The 20,477-nt window shown below is 35.7% G+C and overlaps 1 long non-coding RNA gene across 3 annotated transcripts; it reads right to left on the reverse strand.

The window, feature by feature from the left end:
- Positions 1-250: 250 nt before the first annotated feature.
- Positions 251-10,351, reverse strand: LOC131859655 (uncharacterized). Of its 3 annotated transcripts, XR_009359273.1 has the most exons (6): positions 10,297-10,351; positions 10,019-10,127; positions 3,205-3,369; positions 2,824-2,982; positions 2,014-2,112; positions 255-827 (listed from the first exon to the last, which is right to left on the reverse strand). It is a non-coding gene; the product is annotated as an uncharacterized LOC131859655 (long non-coding RNA). The 3 variants fall into 3 exon arrangements; XR_009359274.1 differs by having other exon boundaries at positions 251-827; positions 2,824-4,058; XR_009359272.1 differs by having other exon boundaries at positions 254-827; positions 2,824-3,369.
- Positions 10,352-20,477: the final 10,126 nt, after the last annotated feature.

A 20,477-nucleotide genomic window follows, 5' to 3' on the forward strand; every position in this document is an offset into this window, starting at 1 on the left:
ACCCCCAACCCCTAGCCTTATGACTTAGGGGTCATTCTACATTATAAAAAGATTATTTGCACCAAAGAAAAGCATCCAAATGAACATACAAATACACATAGAAACACGCATCTATCATCCACAAGTCATGTGGGACACATTTACAAAGAAAAACATATTTACAAAATATTACATATAAGACCTAACCTTTTCTAATAGGTTAGAATTGGTTTAACTGAGATTGACACAATAAGGGTTACATCTTGTCCCTGCATCCCCATTGGCATCTACCTGCTTACTCAAGAAAAAGTGCCAGCTCATCATGAAATACATACATACATATATGTATATGTATATGTGCGTGTGTGTGTATATGTATATGTATATATGTATAAATACATACAACTATATCTCAAAAAACTCACATGTCACACGAACTATGCGTGTCAAATATTATCCATCATTGATAATGTAAAACCATGAGATCATATAAACAACATAAGTAAGGAGCAAAGTACTAAGAAGTAACGACCTATCCTCATTATGTCTAAACCATGATATAAAAGGGTTAATAACAATAACCATGAAATAGTCTATGAATCAAGACATAATACACCATCTCACTCAAATAATATAACTATAATGTAACTAAAGGAGGGATCTAACATCCTCCCCCCTTAGGCATGGGCTTCCTCCTGTAAGTCCTCTTACAAGTGCAGTAATTGTGCCCTTATTCAAGATGTGTCCTCCTAAGTAGTCGATGCCTCATCATAGGTGTCCTCGAAGAGCTAGGGATCTCCACGTCAAGAGGCCAATTGACCCAACGTCAGCTGATCTCCCTCCTACACCTGTAAAGAAGTCCAATCCAATACATGAGAACTATCATGAATATGTCGCCTCAATACAGACTTGCTCAACTTTCTAGTGTTTTCAATAAATTTTATCTTCTTTGATGTACATATTGTAAATCTTGAACTCTATGTTAATATCCATCTCTCTTCAGTAACACTTTTGTAATAGCTAATTGTTTTCCTTCTACACCTCTTTGGTACAACATGGCTCATAAAAGTCATAGAGCAAAATAGTGAAATTCAGCTTCTTTGTAAAAAACGAAAGGTTTCAAGATTATAAACCGCAATCCTTCCCTGTAAATATCTCTTAATCTAATATGATGTTAATTCATTGAAAAGCAAATGTTGTCCCCTTTTCCTTGTTGAATAGAAACACACAAAGGCAATAATGGAGCTCAAATAGTGCAACAAATTAAGCAAAAGTAAAGCTCTACTAACGAAAGATGCTTAAAAACAAAAAGCAGATAAACACCCATTCCTAACTGGTCCCCAGTTGTGAGGCATAAGCATTTTTTTGTGTCTTCCTTGAATGAGTATTTAACTATGTAAATTGAAAGCAACTTTTCTTTCTAATTTCATCTGCCTCAGATGTAACAAGAGAAAACATACTTTAAGAAAAGAGTTTGAAAACCTAAAATCACCGCCATTATCAATTATGTGATAATCTGCCATCCCAATCTATCTGAGGAGTCAATTAACTGCCTACCAAGGATTAATGTAATTTCTGTCTACTTTTTTGTGCCATCTTTTCTTTTCTCGAGTAGAAAACACGCCAAAGGAATAAATCTTTTAGACTCAAGTTTGTACTCTTCACAAATAGAATGTTTGCAGATCGCATGCATTGGGAGTATAGAGGTGACTGGTGTTCAATGAAATCACATACCAAGTAGACATGTTTTATGTATTGATCAAAGGCATATCCAAGTAAAATTATTGCTTTGTTTTTTGGTTTTTACGAAGGCAAATCATTAAGAAACAGATAATACCAAATTAAAGGAAAAATTGAACACACAACATATTGAGAAATAAATTAGTGCTCTGAAATTTACATAATGAAATCATTTAATCACCCATGATAGCAGGGGAAAAGAAACAACCATTTATTTCACATAAGTCAAAGGAAACACCCATGCAAAAGTACATTTACAGTTAAAATATGTAATTACTGAAAAATATAGCATACCATTATACGATTAGTACGCTCAGCCTCAACCTTTTCTTGTATGCGTTTCTTGATCTTCCTATAAGCTTCATATGCAAATGGATAGGCCATAGATTTTTCCTGATGCAATCGTTCCAAGATGTCACAAGAAATGTACAGAAATTAATTACATGTTTTCACTCTTAAGGTAATGTTTTACTCAAAAGTTCTAAGATTTAAATTTCCAAATTGAATACACGAAGCACCAATTATATGAAGTCTGAATCAGACACCAGAAAAGAAATCACAGAAACATGTCAACTAGATAAGAATAGCAAACCTAGCAGAATGGGTTAAGAATTTACAAGACAGACACTTAAAATGTAGGATGTAGTCTGTGACTGTAAATTTGGAAACTGTGGAAATAATAAAAGCAACAAAACTTTAGCCTTATGAGGAAATAAAAAATCAGCATGCATCGATGTCCAATATGAATGATAGATTAGAAAAATTGTTGTTTACTCTAATTCGAGGTAAGCCTTGCTCCTCCAAAATTCATGTTGTGCGAACACCAAAAGGGAAAGCTCAAGACAAGAAACCGCCAACCAATACATTTGATGATATGTTAACAAAGCAACATCGTTTGACATACATTTCATGGTTTATTAGAAACAATATTATGCATAAGAAAAAAAAAACTGTTGTATGAACACCAAAAGAGAATGCTCAAGACAAGAGACCACTAACCAGTGCATTTGATAAAACGATAACAGAACAACATGGTTTGATATACATTTTGTGGTTTATATAGAAAAAATATTATGCATAGGAAAGGAATTAAGTATACAAAACCTCAAGGTAGAGACGATAATCTATAAAGTATCCATGAATATAACCTCTTAAAAGGTTGGTGCCAATCAGATTTGTCAAATTTTAGTGTTCAATGTCCTCTTTTGTTACAAATTCGAAATCATCATAAATGGTGGTTTGTGCCCCTTCCTCAAGCTCTTCCTGTAAAAGAATTAGAAAATATAGAATTTACAAGTAAACTAGCAGCACTTTGTACATGATATAACTTTCTCTAACGCACATCCAATATTTGATTTAATACTTTATATCTAATAAAGGCATGCAAGTACCATTACCTAGGAAAAATATGCAACTACTATAGAGAAACATTAACTAAATATATATGTATGCATGTGTGCGTACACACACAGAATTTAACCATACTGTCAAGTTCTCCAAATTAGAGTACCACTTAGGAACTGGACCTAAGGAATAAAATAGGACAGAATTTGAGTTGACTCTAGAGCCATGAGCATTAATCCACTGTTTCTAATTACACAAACGTCAGATATTTCCAGCTGAGGGTTCAATGCTAGTCATCCCATCTCCCTGCAAATAAAAGTAGATAAGTAGAATAAGTAATCCAAAAAAGCCATAATTTGAATCGTGCAGCCCAGTTGTACAGACCTGTCCATAGTATGAAATGATATGGAAAATAAAATGAGTAAAACTGGACCTATACAATTTACGAGCATCTTAGGTCATACATGGAAATAAATATCCAAATTGTTACTTAGCATTGTTTCAGGCAGAAATATGTAAAATAAAATAAACAAATTTGAATAACTGATATCAAATCCAACACTGTTGGTATTATGATATTAAGTTTTAACTCCATTCTTGGCAATTCCCTACATTAGTAATAAGACTTCTGAATTAAAATACCTCTAAGGTATTATTGTCTTGATTCTCCATCCTTAAAACTAACATGCATCCATCACCCTGCAAAATTTGTATCTACTGATGATTTACAGACCTCCACTTTACTATGCAGCTTTCAGCATCCATCCCAAATCAAGTACTCGTTCTCTGTCATATGCCCTAGCATTAGCTTCATCGTCTTTGGGGCTTGTCTGAGTACTCCTCAGTGCACCTAGTTTTCATAGTTCTTGCCTTCTTAAGTGCATTGTCCACTTTATTTTTTTCTTTGGAGGGAAGCAAGACTGCCAGTTTCACTTCCAACCCAGACCAATCAATTGTGCAGTGGATCTAGAAACTACACTTGTAACACAAGTATCCTGAAATCATTCATGTGAAAATAAAATGAATATTCAAGAAGGGGAAACAAATGGATCTAAAATAAGGAATAGTTTTTGGACTCAGACTCAGACTTCACTTGGCAGTCCCAAAGTTTGACCCGGACTCAGGAAAAAACTCGACACGGACTTGACAAAAAACATTATAATTGCACACAAAAATAGAAAATCAATGCATATTACAACATTTTACATCTTCCTCTTCCTCTTCCCTAGTCTAGTGAAAACTTGAGGAGAGGTTTTAATAATTGCATTTGAATCTTTGATATTGATAGCATGATACTTCATCATTGATCAATGATATTATGATAGTGATAAAATTAGTTGTCTGAGTTCTCAATTCTGGTCTCTACTCCCTCTCCCTCTCATTGTAATCAAATTTCTTATATGACAAGATCCCAATAACTAGTGGGGGTTTGGGAGTGGAGACCCTAATGGGTTTGAGGGGCAGGAATGATAAGTTGTGTTGTGCATTATGCACACCCCGCCCTACTTCACAGGGGGCCCCATATTTTTTAGTTTTGTCTGCCTGCCCGTGTAGGAGAGAAAGAACGATGAAAAGGGTGACTAAAGGATTCACAAAGCCTATTTCGCCCATTCCATTCGAGAAGTCCGAATTTTTTCAGAGACCCGAGTTTGCTTGGGTCGAGCAGAGCAAATTTGAGCATTGTCATCAAAATTCCCGAAATTGAAAGGTGTGTCCAATGTAGCAGAAGTTAGACGTTTTAATGTGCAAACCCAAAATGTTCACAAAGCCCGAAAATGAAACTCGGGCATTTGCTTATAAAATCTGACATTAACCCTCACCAATGTCTTCGCAGAAGCAAAGATCATGCCAAATCTCTCAGAATCCCGAACTTTGAATAAGTTGGGCGTTTGAAATGAACCCTAAGTCGTGCGAAACCATGCTTTCTCTTGAAAATCGCAAGTTTGCAGGGTAAAACGAAAAAATCAAAAGGCAAGGTAAAATAGTGCATTAAGGCTCAATTAGCTGAAATTTGTAGACTAAAGTTCGCACATTTCAACCTCACACGCCGAAAATCAAAGAGAGAAATGTTCACGCAATAAGAAAAATGATCAAAAATGAGAAAATAAAAAAACACACAGATCGGTTCAAATAGCCGAAAGTGAACTCAGGCAAAATCGTGCAGAAGGCTTCAAATAGCCGAAAAGAAACTCCAAAACCTCAAAATCACGCAAAAGTAAGGGTTGAAGTTTGTAAAGAGGAGTAAAAGTTCCACGCCTTCCACTAAAATGCAAGAGATAAAAAAAAATCGCCCAATTCTTTCAAATAACCCAAGTTTTGCAAGTTGAATGAGTGCAAAGCTTGTAAAATGGCCGAATTTCTTATCTTAAGGAAGGGAGGCGTTTAAAATATAAAAAAAAACTCGGGCATTTTAGGTGAAAGTGTCGAGTTAAGGTTCACATTTTAAGACAATAAGCGGAAAATGATGAAAGAGGTCTAAGTTCCGCCAAAATCCCCTCATAGGCCGAAAACTCCAAAACCTCAAAATCGTGCAAAACACTCCATTTGCTCGAAAAAGTCATTCATGGACTAAAATCTCGCCAAATGAGTCCATAGGCCGAAAAAGAAGTGAAACGTCCAAAATCGTAATGTATCTAAAAGAACCCAAATTTCACTAATCAAAGGTGAAAGGGAGAAAAGATAACAAAGTATTGCATTTTATTTCAAAGGGCCGAATTTCACCCTTAGTCGCCCAAGTAATTGCAAGCGAAATTAAAGGGAGACATTTTAAAGTTAAAATTTTGCAAACATGAAAGTTTGTCCGAATTTCATTTAAAGGTGGGCACTTTCTCTCAAGGGGTTTAAATCTCGCATTTAAAGCCAAAGTGGCCGATTTTCGTCACAAGTGAAGGGAGCATTTCAACTTAAGGGTTTAAATCTCGCATTTTAACCTTGAAACCCTAATTTTGCAAAGGAGGGAACTTATATTGTTTTTAAAGCAAACGTCTTTCATCCTCGCCGAACAGAGCCCAACATCGACTAAAATTTAATATTTGTTAAATTAATTTATTTAATTTTTCAAAATGATTAATCGGGTTGAAATTAATTGTTTGCATATCTACGACGTCAGGAAGCGAAAATGCAGGAGTGCAGGACCAAGGCGACAACCCCAAGCACTGCCAATGAAGAACGCACCGCAGAGCGTGAAACGAAGTATAGGGAAACATGCCACCACTGGACAACAAGTTGAAGTCCACCAGCAAGATTGAAGACAAAAAGCAAAAGAAGAAACGTGCCACCACTAGATGACAAGTTGAAGTCCACCAGCAAGATTGAAGACAAAAAGCAAAAGAACACTCAAAATGTGCAAAGTCAGAAATGCAAGGTTGGAAGCAATTCTAGAAAATCAGTTTAAAAATTGAAATGCTTTATTGTACATGACTGCCTGTGGGCCCCGTTCAAGATATTTTAGGGGACACATGTTAGTTATTTCCCAACTACCTGATTGACCAAATTGATGTCAAATAGTGATCGGTAGCTGAGGAAAGTGGTTGGGGGGATAACTAAGGATTGAATGGGCATGGGTTAAGGCTGCCAAGTTCTAGAAGGCAGATCAATACTGTTGGATGCAGTCAATTTTGGCCTCGAATTCAGAATTGCAAAATCTATAAAAGGCAGGATGCCTCTCATTGTAAAGGGTTAGAGACAGTTAGATCAGGTTAGAGTTTTTTAATAGAAGGTTAGAATTTAGTAGTTAGGAATAGAGTAGAATTGTTGCAGAAATTGTTGTAATGACAGCCAAAATCAATATATGAACATTGAAGTATGGTGTTTGTTATCTTGGTTTTCTTTTGTTTGCATGGTTTCCTTCAGCAACTTTAGATATATCCTTTATGGTGTATGGGTATTTGACAGATTCGGGTTCATACCATTGGGGATATGTTGATTGTGTATCCATGTGTATGGTTAGTCTAAGCCTTTAAAATCGTCTGTTTGAGCTGCGCCTAAATTGGGTGCTTAGGCATGCACCTGCAGTCTGAAAATCTTCTAAGTCTCCCTTGAAGATTGCACCGTTCTTGTGAGGTTGTGAGTTATTCTGGCCAAGCAGGGATTGGTTATGTCGAATCCGTCTACTCGCACACCAATCTTGTTAATTTTTAGGTCTCCTAAACCCTTCCCTTTTGATTTTATTCCCTAGTTTGAGAATCACAGTAGACCAACTTGTTGTAAACGTAAGGCCCCTTGTGCTCCCAACGAAACATATCAAACAACTGAGTCATCCTTGGAAGATCCCTGATGAATCTTTTAAGCTAACAGGCTGTAATTTTTAATTATTTGTTTTAAAATAAATTCTTCCTATTTATTAAATGATGTTTCAGAGAGAGACAGAAGTTGCAGGAAGGTTGTGTCTTTTGTTTTTGTTTGTATTTTTCCAAATATAGGTAAACAATGAATAATAACAGCAGCAAATATGAAATAGGCTGGAAAATAATGTGCAATAATATAATATTCAGCCAATCTAGAATAGCTACAAATCGTACCAAGCAAAATACATAAATGATATGCTAGCAAAGTATCTACCAACCAAAATAATGTTGTCGGCTGCAAGAAAGACCATCCACGCACAATGAAAAGAGATGGCTGATGAATACCAATCAGCAACCCACGTGCCAGTTGGAAGGAGGTCGTACGACTGCTGCAGTCACGTCCAGGCAACCAAGGAACTCCCACATGCCAAGCAATATACCCAACGTCCAAAGCCAAAGCTCTTCCAATGCTGAACTTGCACTCCAATCAAAGTCTAAAACCAAATGAATCTGCTGAAACCTTCTATTGGGGTTTGCGTCCCAATATCCAAGCCCTGGGGTTTGCGTCCCGGTTCTCCAGAAATCGCTCCTCAGAGCAAATTCACAAATGCCAAGTTTGAAGATGTTAAAAGATAATAGAATAATGAGCCAACATCTCCTTTTATCTCCCTCTCAAAGCTACTCGAACCCTAAAGGGAGAATATGCTTTTACCTTTATTAAATAATGGCATATTCTTAATTAAAAAGGCCTTTATGTATAGGAAAACACCCCTTTCGTCAAATAACAAAACTCAAGGTGCCAGAAGGTCTCCGAATGATGAAAATAAGTTATAATAATTCAAGACCTTTCCAATGAGCTATAACACATATGCCTGCCTAACCAGAAGAAGCCAAAATCCCCTTATTACTCCAATTAGCTATATAAATAGCTTTATTTAATTAATAAGACGCTAACTTAGGAAATATTAAAAATATATCCCAAATAGCTGTATAATGCTCATCTGACTCCACAAGTCTGAAACGGAGCCTGCCACCTGTCTATGACTGTTGTCGGAAATCATGGATCCTCAAGCAATCTTGTCCCTAAAATCTAGGGATGTTCCTAGAAGCTAGGAATCATACCCAAATCACCTGAAACTGAACCCAAGGAATAGTCTCATGGTAACCCAACCCTGGGTACTATCAAATCCTCCTAAATAGTAGGAATAGCGTCCACAAAAGAAGGAAATGCCTCCTAAAATTAAGGAACTGCTCCAAACTGGTCCACTACTGCCAGGATACCAAGTCCCAAACACTGTATAACCACACTGAGTCTCTATCCATCATTGTCAGCCTACAAGACCCCATAATAAGCTGACTCACATGTCTCTGCTAGACAGAGCTAAAGAGGGGACATGACAATCCTGCAGTCATGAACTATCAGTTGGAACCTTGAGGTCATCCCCATTGATCAATTAAAAACAGCATAAGGGATCCCTTATTTCAAGAGAGGATAGTATACTCAGCCAGAATCATTCTATTATGTGTTGGCCGGATATAGTTGTAGCAATACTATTTTAGCCACGTCAACAAGTTGCACAAGGCACTAGATGTGAGAAAAACACAACGATTGAAAAGATGAAGCAAAAATGAAAAAAAAATTGCATTTATAGGACAAGATTACGACATTTGACTATTTTTTCCACTTTTTCGACTCAACACCCATTATTCCTACCTAGGTGATTGAGTTAAAAGTCAACCTGGGCGCATCTAACAAAAAATAATTGTCTAAGCTCAAGTCTCGTGAGTCCGAGCACTAGACTTGGCGAATTTTTGGCCAAGACTCGACCGAGTACTTAGCCGGACTTACTAGGACTCAACTGGTGAGTCTTGGGCGAGATGACTCCAGCCTCAGGGCTCACAAGTCCCACAAGTCCTACTGAGTACTTAGTGAGTCCTCAAACAAGGGTTCCATCCTTATATATTGCTTGTTCTATTTTAGCACTTGCAGTTTTCAAGCATACACTTGTCAAGAATCACCTCTCTTCTTCAATTCCTTGAAATATATTGGCTAATTCCTTTTCCATGCTTGCCAGTTCTGTTCATTATATTTATCACTGCCACATTGGATCTTATATTACTGTTTGATGACGCTTAAGGAAAAAACTCTGATTCGTCTTTTTTTCAAAAGCTTCTTTAAAACAATCTCAAGGATTCTGAAAACCTGATGCCTCTTATGTTTGCCAAGCACTTGTGCTTGCAGAAGTTCATTTCATTTCCCTCATTCATAATAACTTGAATTAATCTTGTTCCGATTTTAATCTCACATATCTAGCATAAGTTGCTATTCCCTTTTCAGATCAGCAAAGATTTTTTTTTTAAAAAACAGAAGGAAGAAATGAAAGTTGCCATTAAATGAAGAAATGATTACAATCTTTCTCAAATAATTTCCTCTATAAAGTTAAATAATAAGAAAATAACATAAATTTCCCTTTTGATAATATGAGCTAAGTGACAAGAAATTTCTCTTTTCATGCAGACAATATTAAATTCTAAAACCTGCATAACTTCATGATATTCATGCTTGCATAAAACCAGATTCAGAGGTGTCTCATTTTAAATTTTTTGTTTAACATTTCTTAATTAATTTCAAAGTTAATTTTCACACCGAAAAATTAAAGAATCCTTACCGTCTTTGGATCGCAAATCCTAACCACTTAATTATCAGCCGCGATCATTTTTGGTATAGTGGATTTTAAAGTTGCATGCCACTTGATATCCAAAATAGGACTACCAAACCTGTAAATCATATCAAAAAGATAGAGATGGAAAACTAGCATCTATAATTGTCAGTGTATTGAAAAAACAATTAACTTGCATATAGAGGTTTATCTGTACATCCTTTTTACAAATTACAATTTACGCCATCTGAAAGTGCATCCCTTATGAATACAGTAAGAAAACCTACATGTGATCTTTAATTCAAACAGGACGTCATGAACGCAATTCACATATGACAACCTGCATAGACAATGGCTATTGTTACATATCAAATTACATAAATATTTGGATTAACTTCACTATGTCCTCAGAAAAGTAAAACATCCAGAAAACATTTTTGATAAAAATGCACGATCATATCATTTTCAAAGAACAAAAGATCAAATTGTAGAAAATTGGCAAATGGCCTAACCAAATTAATATAAAAATGGCACAATAGTGATAATTGTAGAGCATTATATAGAGTGTGATGAATCCCCATCAGCATGTCCTCTGTATTGTTGCCTCTTTGTGCATAAATAATAATTTCTATAATAATATTTTCCCTGACTTAGCAATGAAACTAGATTTATTATGACGGGGGGTTCACCCTGTAACAGTAAAGGTCTCCACTTGTTCTTCTCTACCAGTTGGAGGTCATGGAGTGGAGAAGTAATTCTACAATGTTATTGATTTGTTTCATCATACTCTGGCGGTAGTAAATATCAACTTTTCATTGCAAGCTTCGACAATTGGCCCCATTCCTAGGTTGCCTTTTGCTTCCCTATCAAATTTGAGCTTCATGTGTTGCTGAGGTGGCAGAGTTCCAGAAGTCTATCTTTCAACTACAAACCTACATATTCTCTAGAGGGAATGGAATATTTCACAGGGGAAGTTTGAAGATCATTCAGCTAAAGCAAAATTTTGCACCCCTAATTTCCAAATGAATGTGGCTCTTGACATTCAAAGGTCTCTATTTAAGCGACCTAGACAAGTATAGCATCAGTAAGGTTTGGTCTTACTAAAACTGGTATCTTCAGATTGTAAGATTGATCTCAGTAAAAGTGTTTTCAACATCTTAAATTTTAATGATCTTGGCCCGATTGGAGTGATAAGGTGCCCTCTGCTTGCTTCATTTTTAGTTAACTCTTTCATCATCATTGGTCTTTTGGTCTTTTATTACCCCTTCTCTTTCCAAATCCATTCATTTGATTGCAAGGCTATCATTTCTCCATTTGGCTTTGTTCTGCAAAAAAATTGTGGAAATAGTGAGACTCTACTAGTTAAAAGGTAAATCGTTAAGCACTCTAGCATTTGCATGCATTGGTATTCTATTTTACTCACATTATTTGCAAAATCAGATCCAATTTTTCTAAGTTTCAAGCATTGTGAGGGTGATATTTTGGTCAACTGAGGCATTTTAAAGTAAAAGTGTTGAGGAGATTAAGTGCTTGCTTGGACAGCGCACACAAATTTGTGGAAGTATTTTGATCGAATTTTTAAAAAATAAATAAAAGGGTTTTAAACCCATTCCATATAAGCAATTGTGTTTCAGTTTTAACATTGTTCATTAAATTTAATGGCTGTCTAGAATTCATCCTTCGATGGCAAATGATCTGTAATTAGTGTGAAAATTCTACTACATCATTCATGAAGATGAATCTTGCTTATTCTCAATATGCTTGTATAGACTAGGCTGTTATTCCTTATGCAAAACACAGGAAAAACGTTCATTATGTCTTAAATGTGATGTCGTTAAGTGCAAGTAACATAAAGAAATAATATATCAGCAAAACATAGGTGCGTACACAAAAAAAAATGAGAAGACAACACAATGGCCTCTTGTGCATAAACTCCAGAAAGAGAGAGGAAGCAAGTACAATTCAACCAATACGACTAAGAAAACATAACAATGGCCTCCTTTGGAAGTCTTATAGGTTTATAGCATGGAACATACAAGAGAATTTTGAAGAGAAGACCAAATATCTCCAATACTTGAAGAAACAGAATTCCAAATATCTAAACTTCCTCTAATTGCACAGGATCTGATATTGTGTGAATATTTGATAGTTTCAGCCCCAACTGAAGTGATAAGTTGTGCCTCGTGACATTTTAAGCCAAAATCAAATTAGTAACACTATCCTACTACTTGAAGAAGACATAACTTCTAAATACGAAATAGAAATGAAATGCTTATTTTTTTTATTAGTGCATAAGTTTTCAAGAGGAATACAAATATATAAAAGTATTCCACTTTAGATATCCTTCTTATTCATTTTAGGATACTTTCTTGCCTAATTGAGTCTTAAGAGCTCTTCGAAATGGGAGAGTCTCCATGAGAACCATTAAGTGAATATATTAGTGAATTTCACTAACTTAACTGATCCATTTTGATCATACATCCCCAATTACGATGAGGAAACAATTCCCTCACCTTGTCTATTGGATTCCACTTGGTCATGCATTTGTTTTCCCCTTTCAGATCAACCTGCCATGCCCCTTGAAAATGCTGCCCCTACGTTTCCATTTGCTTCTGATCTTGGTTAGTAGCTACACTAGAAGAAGTCTCACATTCAGAACTCCCTCAAAATAAGTGAAGCAAATTTATTACTAGCATTTATCCACCTCTTTGCATGTGTACTTACCAAGGAGATCCCTAATTTGCCTTCATATGCATTGATGATGAAGTTATTTCCATCTTTAATCAACCCATGCATATTGTTCCTTCTCCAATAAATAGCATCTCTATGATATATGTATGGGCTGCCAAACATTATACATAATCTTCAAGAGCATCTACAATAACTCCATAAATGAAAAGCTGATTAACTGCAAACTTAACTTTACATTCTTAGTAATAGACAATTTAATCCTTATTTTACATAGCCCAACTCATCTAGTTTGGGATGTGGACATGTTTGAATCCATGCTTCTCCACAAACTCAAAAATAAATTAGCTTGAGAACAAGAACCCAAGGGAGAAGCCAATATTGTCCTCTTGATCTTAATTTTGACATTAAAAGGTTTGGTATGCTCACTTCGTCTTGCCCTTCATTCTACCTAAGCAGACCTTTTATCAACGGTGGTACAAGCAAGCCTTTCATCCTTATGAAAGCTACACTTATCTTCCTTTGAAATAAGCCATGGCCTTCCTTTGCTTTTTTTCACATTTCGCAATCTTTCATGCATGCAATTTTAGATGTAGTTTCCAACATGTTTCATATGTGAGATCATCAACATCACACCAATTCCAACATTAAGTGAACTTAGTGTACTCATTGTTGGTTGAAAATTTTGTACACCTGGGGAACGTGCAAAATTGTGGTTTCAGCTATAGTGTGAGTATGATACTCTCCTAATTTAGGGAAGGCTCTCCCTATCTACAAACTAATCTAATCTAATATGGTAGGACAACAGTCTTTCTTCTTCCTTCAATAAAAACTATACTCTTTTCTCTTGATAGAAAAGTAATAGCAATTGGAAATAAATAACAGCAAATACAGAAATGAGACTTTTTTGTAGGATTTTTGGAACATAAAGGGAAGAAAAGTTTCCATGAAAGACAAAGACCTTCGTCACTTCCCCGAGACGAGAAAACAAAAATGAAAGCACAAAGTCTTCAGCACTTCTACTGTCCTATCAACCTTTGTAGATGATTTTTTGGTAACTAAGCACAATATGTAGCAGCTCAAAGTCTAACCACATGATGCACCTCTTATGCACAAACATAGGAAATAAAAGCAGCACAAAGTCTGCAAGTTACCCCTTTGCTTGAGTGTCCTACAATAGTTTTAGACGTGACAAGCAGCTCAAAGTCTGCAGTATCAGACCTTAAAACCAATCTAAAACTCCAAACACAATAGGCAGCTCAAAGTCTACAAGATTGAGCTTGAATCCCTCTTGTATAACATCTCAAAACTCACAATCAACCTCTAGAAAATGTCATCACATAACACCTTGAATCAACACAAAGTTTGAAAGCAATTTGCCTCTTTTAATTGACTGCAATCTGATTTACAACTAAGCTCAAAGTCTTAGAGTGTACATACAAACTGGCAGAGCTTTGTTGCATTGCCAAAAGATAAAAATTACAATAGACCCCCTCAAGTATTTATAGGAGAGGAGCCTTAAGAAAAAGGTGAGAGGATCCCAACTAACTTGAGAAATTCTCTCTACCACCATGACTTATTCCAACTACAGTCCTAATCTAACTCAACTTGTAGTTGCTTTACATGTAATTACAAGTTACAAAAGTACAAGTGAAAGTGACACTTGCAATTACAATTTTTGTTTTTACATGTAATTTGTCAAAACAAAATTACAAAAACACAATTGAAACTATTCTGTGTCCGAAAACACGACTCTAACTATATCATCCTCTGTTTTGAAAATCTTCATGTTGTTTCAAGATGTTAATCACTCTGTGATATTCAGGATTGGTGAAGACATCTCGAACCGGAATGGGAACTTGCATCCTTAATAATCTTTGTGTCTTTGGCCAACGAACTTCAATCTTATCTTCTTGCTTGGGGTAGTACTGGCTTTTCGGGAGGGAAGTTCTTTGCAAGGCTGAAGTAAGGAACCTATCTTTGTCTTGAAAGCATTATATGCTCTCAATCATTCATATCACTTATCCATCTCCTTGTGTGGCTCCATCATGTTGTTGTTTTTTCTCCAATCTTGGAATCTGCTCGCAAAATAAGGCCCATGTCTTAATTTATTGATTTGATAGGTCGTGTGTGCAAACAGGACTGACATGGGAAGGGATAAATTGATGAAAAAATGGGCTCACAAGTGAATTTCAGGTTCTAGAATCTGCATTACATCTGTGGAAAAACAAGAGCATTAACTTGCAATTGTGGAGAACAAACATGCAACTTCATATGTGAAATGGGTAACTACAAATTTGCACTTGTATTTGGACCTTTAAGACTCATTTTCAAGTGGTTTTTGAGTGCATTTTGGACCAATTTCGGGTTTTGGAAGGCTGACTGCAAGTAAGAGAACATTACAACTCCAATTGGGGTTTAAAATTCCAACTGCACGTAGACTCATAATGGGAAAAAAGAATGAGGGTGAAATGAATGGTTGAAATGGTGAGAAAGGGATTTTGACATGACAGAGAAGATGGCAAATTTGGATGACCATGTACATGTATGGGAATGAATATTTTCAGCTTGACAACTTGGAAAAAGGGAAAAACTTCAACTTGTAATCAGATTTGTAAATCCCAAAATCAAATGAATGAGTCTCATGGCAATTCTTCAACATTTGTAAATTTTGTAAAAAGAAAACTGTTTTTACCAAAGGGGGAAGGTCAACATTACCACAGTTACTTGTAATCTGGTTTTGTAAACCCGAATACAAGTAAATAGGAGAAATGAAAGAGGCAAAAATCTTGCACATTTACAACTTGCATTCAATGAGCCTTGCTTGAAGAATGCCCTAGACCAGAACAAATGAGCTTGGGAAGAACCGAAATGCTCTATAAATAGATTGAGAAATCACCACGTTGATATTCCTTGGCAGCTAAAAACGGATTTCAATTCATCCAACTCCACAAAAAACGGCTTGGAAAGAGAGATACGATTGATGTCAAACACTCTTCAATGAATGAAGGATGTAAAACGTGTTGCAAATGTGGCAACAATGGCGAAATATGGGCACCCAAAACGTGGAGCTTACACAACAAAAAACGGAGTCAAAAATCCCCACATTTATGCACAACGTGTTTGCCAAAACCGTTGAATCCCAAAAACATGGCACCAACCATCAATCTCCAACAACATAACAAGAATGTGGGATGGATTCAAGGGAATAATTAAAAAAAAAATAGATTTGTGAGAGAAAAAATGCAGATCGGGTTTTTCCTCTTCAACTACAACCAAATGTGCCCTCCAAAGATGCAATCAGGTTTTTAAAATCCCTTTACAAATTTTAAATTGCATTACTTTTCCTTCACTTGAGCAATTCGGGTTTGAAAGGAAGAAGAGCAAAAAGAAATAACAAAGCAACTTGTAATAGGGAAATAAAATCCCCATTGCAAGTTTTAAAAACATAAAGGAACATAAAGACTTGTGATAGGGAAATAAAATCCCCATTACAGGTTTAAAAGGAATGAAAACATAAAAACTTGTAATAGGGAAATAAAATTCCAATTACACGTAAACACGACATAAAATCACTTTAAAAACTTTAAAAGACTTGTAATAGGGAAATAAAATCCCTATTACAACTTAAAAGCACAAAGTAGGAACTATTATGAGAAGTTACAAGTTCTCATTAAACTTGTAATTTTAAATTCACTTGCAATATGTCTAAAAAGTTCCTACAATAACTTTTAAAAAAAAAAGGGAAAAGGGAAAATAAAAAGCAAGTTACCAATTACAAGTTTTAAATAAAGTGCACTTGTAATTGCTAAAAAAAACCCCTACAACACAAAAACATAAAGGAAACTCCTAACTTGCGATAGAAAGAAAATCTCCCACCCGCAGTCAGAAAGAAAAAACCCGTATTTGAAGAAAAGACATAGAAAACGAACTCAAAACGCGATGAAATTAGAAACATGAATCGAGGATGGACCGAAGATCAATCTAATTCAACAAGAAGCAAAACTTTTGCCTCGGTAAGCATGCCTTAAGAGTAAAATCTTCAACTTGTAGTGACTGCTCTGAAACCCGAAATTGCACAAAAAGCTGGGAAAAAGAAGGCCAAAACTCACCAAAACTTAAACAATGATGGCAAAGACACCCCCCAATGATTTGACACTAACAAATGTGATTTTTTGTACCTCGTAAAACATGCCTTGGAGATAGAAACAACACATTTAAACCAAAATTTTGTAAGGGTTGTCACATTTTTTAAAATTAAAAAATGAGGACGATAGTCATAACATTATGATTACATTTCCCTTTATCTTTGGCCTTTGGTTCACCTTATTGTCCTTGTGACTTTGAAAAGAGGGGCTGAGTCAATTCCTTGTCCATCTCTATATAGTGAGCACAATAACATGCCTCATCTACATATTTAAGGTTTGAGAAAACTGTAGACCTCATTAGATAGCTTTGAAGCCCACCTATTTACCTCATAAAGATGTCATCATCTTACACGTTCTTGTTTCATTTAGACCTTTCCTTTGTAGTGTAATATTGCCAATCAATAGACCTTTCCTCTTTACACCATATGAGATAATTGCTTTTGATTAGTCTATAAGTTTCATCACAAGAAAAAATTATACCATATTTCTTAAAATGAGCATAGATTTCAAAACCAAGAGCATGCTTTCTTACTCTTAATCTAGCAAAAGAAATTTCTTGTTCATCACTAACATCACACACACAGGAATATAACCCAGGTTGTGCCCACTAATGGTCAAGCTTGTCAACATCTACCTGTCCTTAATAAAGGTGAAACTCTATCTTTTCCTCAACTTTGAACATAGGGATTGTGGAAAGGCTTTGCTCACCATGGAATTTAACCTTTTCACGAGTATAAAAAATGCTCTCGTTTTTCTTTAGGACTCTTTACACCACCACAAAGGGAGAAGGATACACACATCAAAAAATCAGTTATCCATCCCCCAGTGTATAGGCAAGGACAACTACACTAGAGACTACTATGTTGCTACCCAAGATAAAGTATGATAGAACAAAAAATTGTATCATAATGAATGACAATGAGCCCCCATATAGAGTAAGGAATCTCTTATAGTGAGGAGCAACATGATACTGAAGTGAGCTAAACATGACCTTGGTTGACTGTGTCCAATGAACTAGTCTAAAGAAGACTAAACTAAACAAGTTTAACAAAATGCAAAAAATACTGAACGAAGTATAGAAGAGAAAAGCAGATGTAAAACTTGCAAGTTACATTAGGCTAAATATGCTAGGTGATCGAGGTTAGTCATATGAATTCCAATGACCAAGTCGTGTTATGTTGGGTGATTCATAATCCACCAATGCCTCAAGGAGCGTAAACAAGAAAAGATCAAAAACTAGCAAGCTGCATTATCCTAAGTGATAGTACGTCATATGAATTCCACTGGTGAGCAAGTTGTGTTATGATGGGTGATTCATAGAACACCAATGCCTCAATGAGTGTAAATAGCAAAATATCACAAACTAGCAACATGCGTTATGCTAGGTGATGAAGGTGAGTCATACGAATTCCACTGACCAGCAAGCTGCCTTATGTTGAGTGATTTATAGACCACCAAAACTTTCAAGACGAAGACAGATAACCACACCTTGGGGAGCATTATGGAAAACTACACCACCACAAAGGCAAGTGCAGGACCTAGGAGGCCATATGCCCCACCTTTAAATATTAGCATATTACTATGCTAATATTTTAAGGAATATGAGAAAACAGAACGGCATCCTCAAGAAGGATACACACCTCCAAAACTAGTTATCCTTCCCCCTGGTGTATAGGCAAGGACAATTGCACTTGACAATACTATAATGCTACCCAAGATAAAGTATGATTGCACATAAGATTGTACCATCATGAATGACAATGGCCCCCCATATAGAGCTTTGTATGTCATTTAGTGAGGAACAACATAATATCAAAAGTTTTGATTAAATATGAGATATATGACAAAGGAGAAATTCAATGTCACTTCTCATGTGAATGGTATCATCATAAAGAAGCTTTCGGACCTCTCTCTTGAAGGCATTACATTCACCAATGTCATGGCCAAGCATTTGATGATATGCACAAAAAGAGAGATCCATTCGATTATGTTTGTGATATTTTTCATATGTTGGAGTACAAAGAACAATCAAGCGGGCTTTTAGAAGCCTTTGCAAGGTGTGCTAATGCCTTGATAAAGGATAGGGGGCAAGAAGCAATCCTATCTCATGTGAAACAAGGTTTTTTTGTTTTCTAGGAGGTAATAGAGAAGGAAGTGTATGAGTAGAATAAAGCCAGGAAGCTAAACCCTCTATAAGAGTACAATGTCAGTACCACAAGGACCATAATTCCTTATTCCATATGCCTCAAACCATATGCATTATATTCACATTTAGAAAGCATTTTAAAAAACAGTATTATAATTAGTGATCAAGTTTACCAATAGGAACTTGAGGCAAGCACATTCACACATGAATCAAACATGAATATAAACACGTAAGGCACAAAGCATATACACAAGACATAAAGAAAGATTCCAAGTCAATGAAGTAAAGAGAACTCGGTATGAAAGGTTGTCTCAATGCAAAGTGATTGTTATCACTTGAACCTGCACCCCTGTTCACTAAGCTATCAACTCAGCAGGTTCGTGACACATGGGAACCCTCCTAGGCCTGTGGGTTGCCTAAAATTTGGAGTGAACCTCCAGAGAAAGCTGGTTCTTGACTGGTTATCACCTAATTCTGACTACCTTGATAATTTTTGTTGAGAAAAGAGAAGGAAAACATGAAAATGAACCTACTATCTAACAGGTGATGCACCAAACTGAATATCTTGAGGAAGAAAAACAACAAACAACAAACAATATGACAGTAATAATACTTACCTACACAACCCAGTAAGTCATAACCCTTGCATGAATAATTTATAAGAAGGCTAAAGTCACAGTCCTTGGAAGAGAAAAACACTTCTCACAACCTAAAACTGCTATTTCACACAACTCATAACCTGCAAATAATTATGCTTCTGCATAAAGTACCCTCATGAACATACAGTTTAAAGGACAAGGATATCACAAAAAACCTGCATAAACACCAAGTACTCAATGACAAAAGAATATGGGAAGGTATGGACTGCTTATTATTGCTCAGAGTTGTTAAAATGCTCTCTTATTCCTGAAAATGTGTTACAAAGACATTCCTTCTTGCAGAGAGAACTCAGAAATTACAATCTGCTAAAAAGATGAATGAAGAAGAACCCTTACAAAAGTGAAGTCTTCTAGTATATATGCTTTTTCAAAGGCAATCAAAAAGACTCCACCTCCTCTTTTTGGGTCGAGCAGACTCAAAAAACCCACTTTTTAGGGCCCCAAACATGTCTGAAAGGGAATGCACTTGAGCCAAAAGTCAAGCCACCCCATGTCTTCCCATAAAAACCCTTAATTGCACAATAAATGACCCATAAATATCCTTGACAGGCCTGCAAGCCTTCATTAATGCAAGAAATATCTTCTTTGACCTCTAAAAGCAATAAAAATACATCTCATAAAGTGACCTTTTAAAATTTATTATTTAATTTGATATTTTGTTTTTGTTTTTTTTTTATATTTTAAAGGCAAAATGTTAATAAATGAAATAATGATAAAAATATCAACAAAGTGACCAATTCCACTTTAATAACATTTTATTATTATTTTATTTGTTAGTATTTTGATTTTAATTATATAAAAATAAAGTAAAATAAATTATTTAATTA

Source organism: Cryptomeria japonica, chromosome 10 (assembly GCF_030272615.1).
Source record: "Cryptomeria japonica chromosome 10, Sugi_1.0, whole genome shotgun sequence".
In the NCBI taxonomy this organism is placed as follows: Eukaryota; Viridiplantae; Streptophyta; class Pinopsida; order Cupressales; family Cupressaceae; genus Cryptomeria; species Cryptomeria japonica.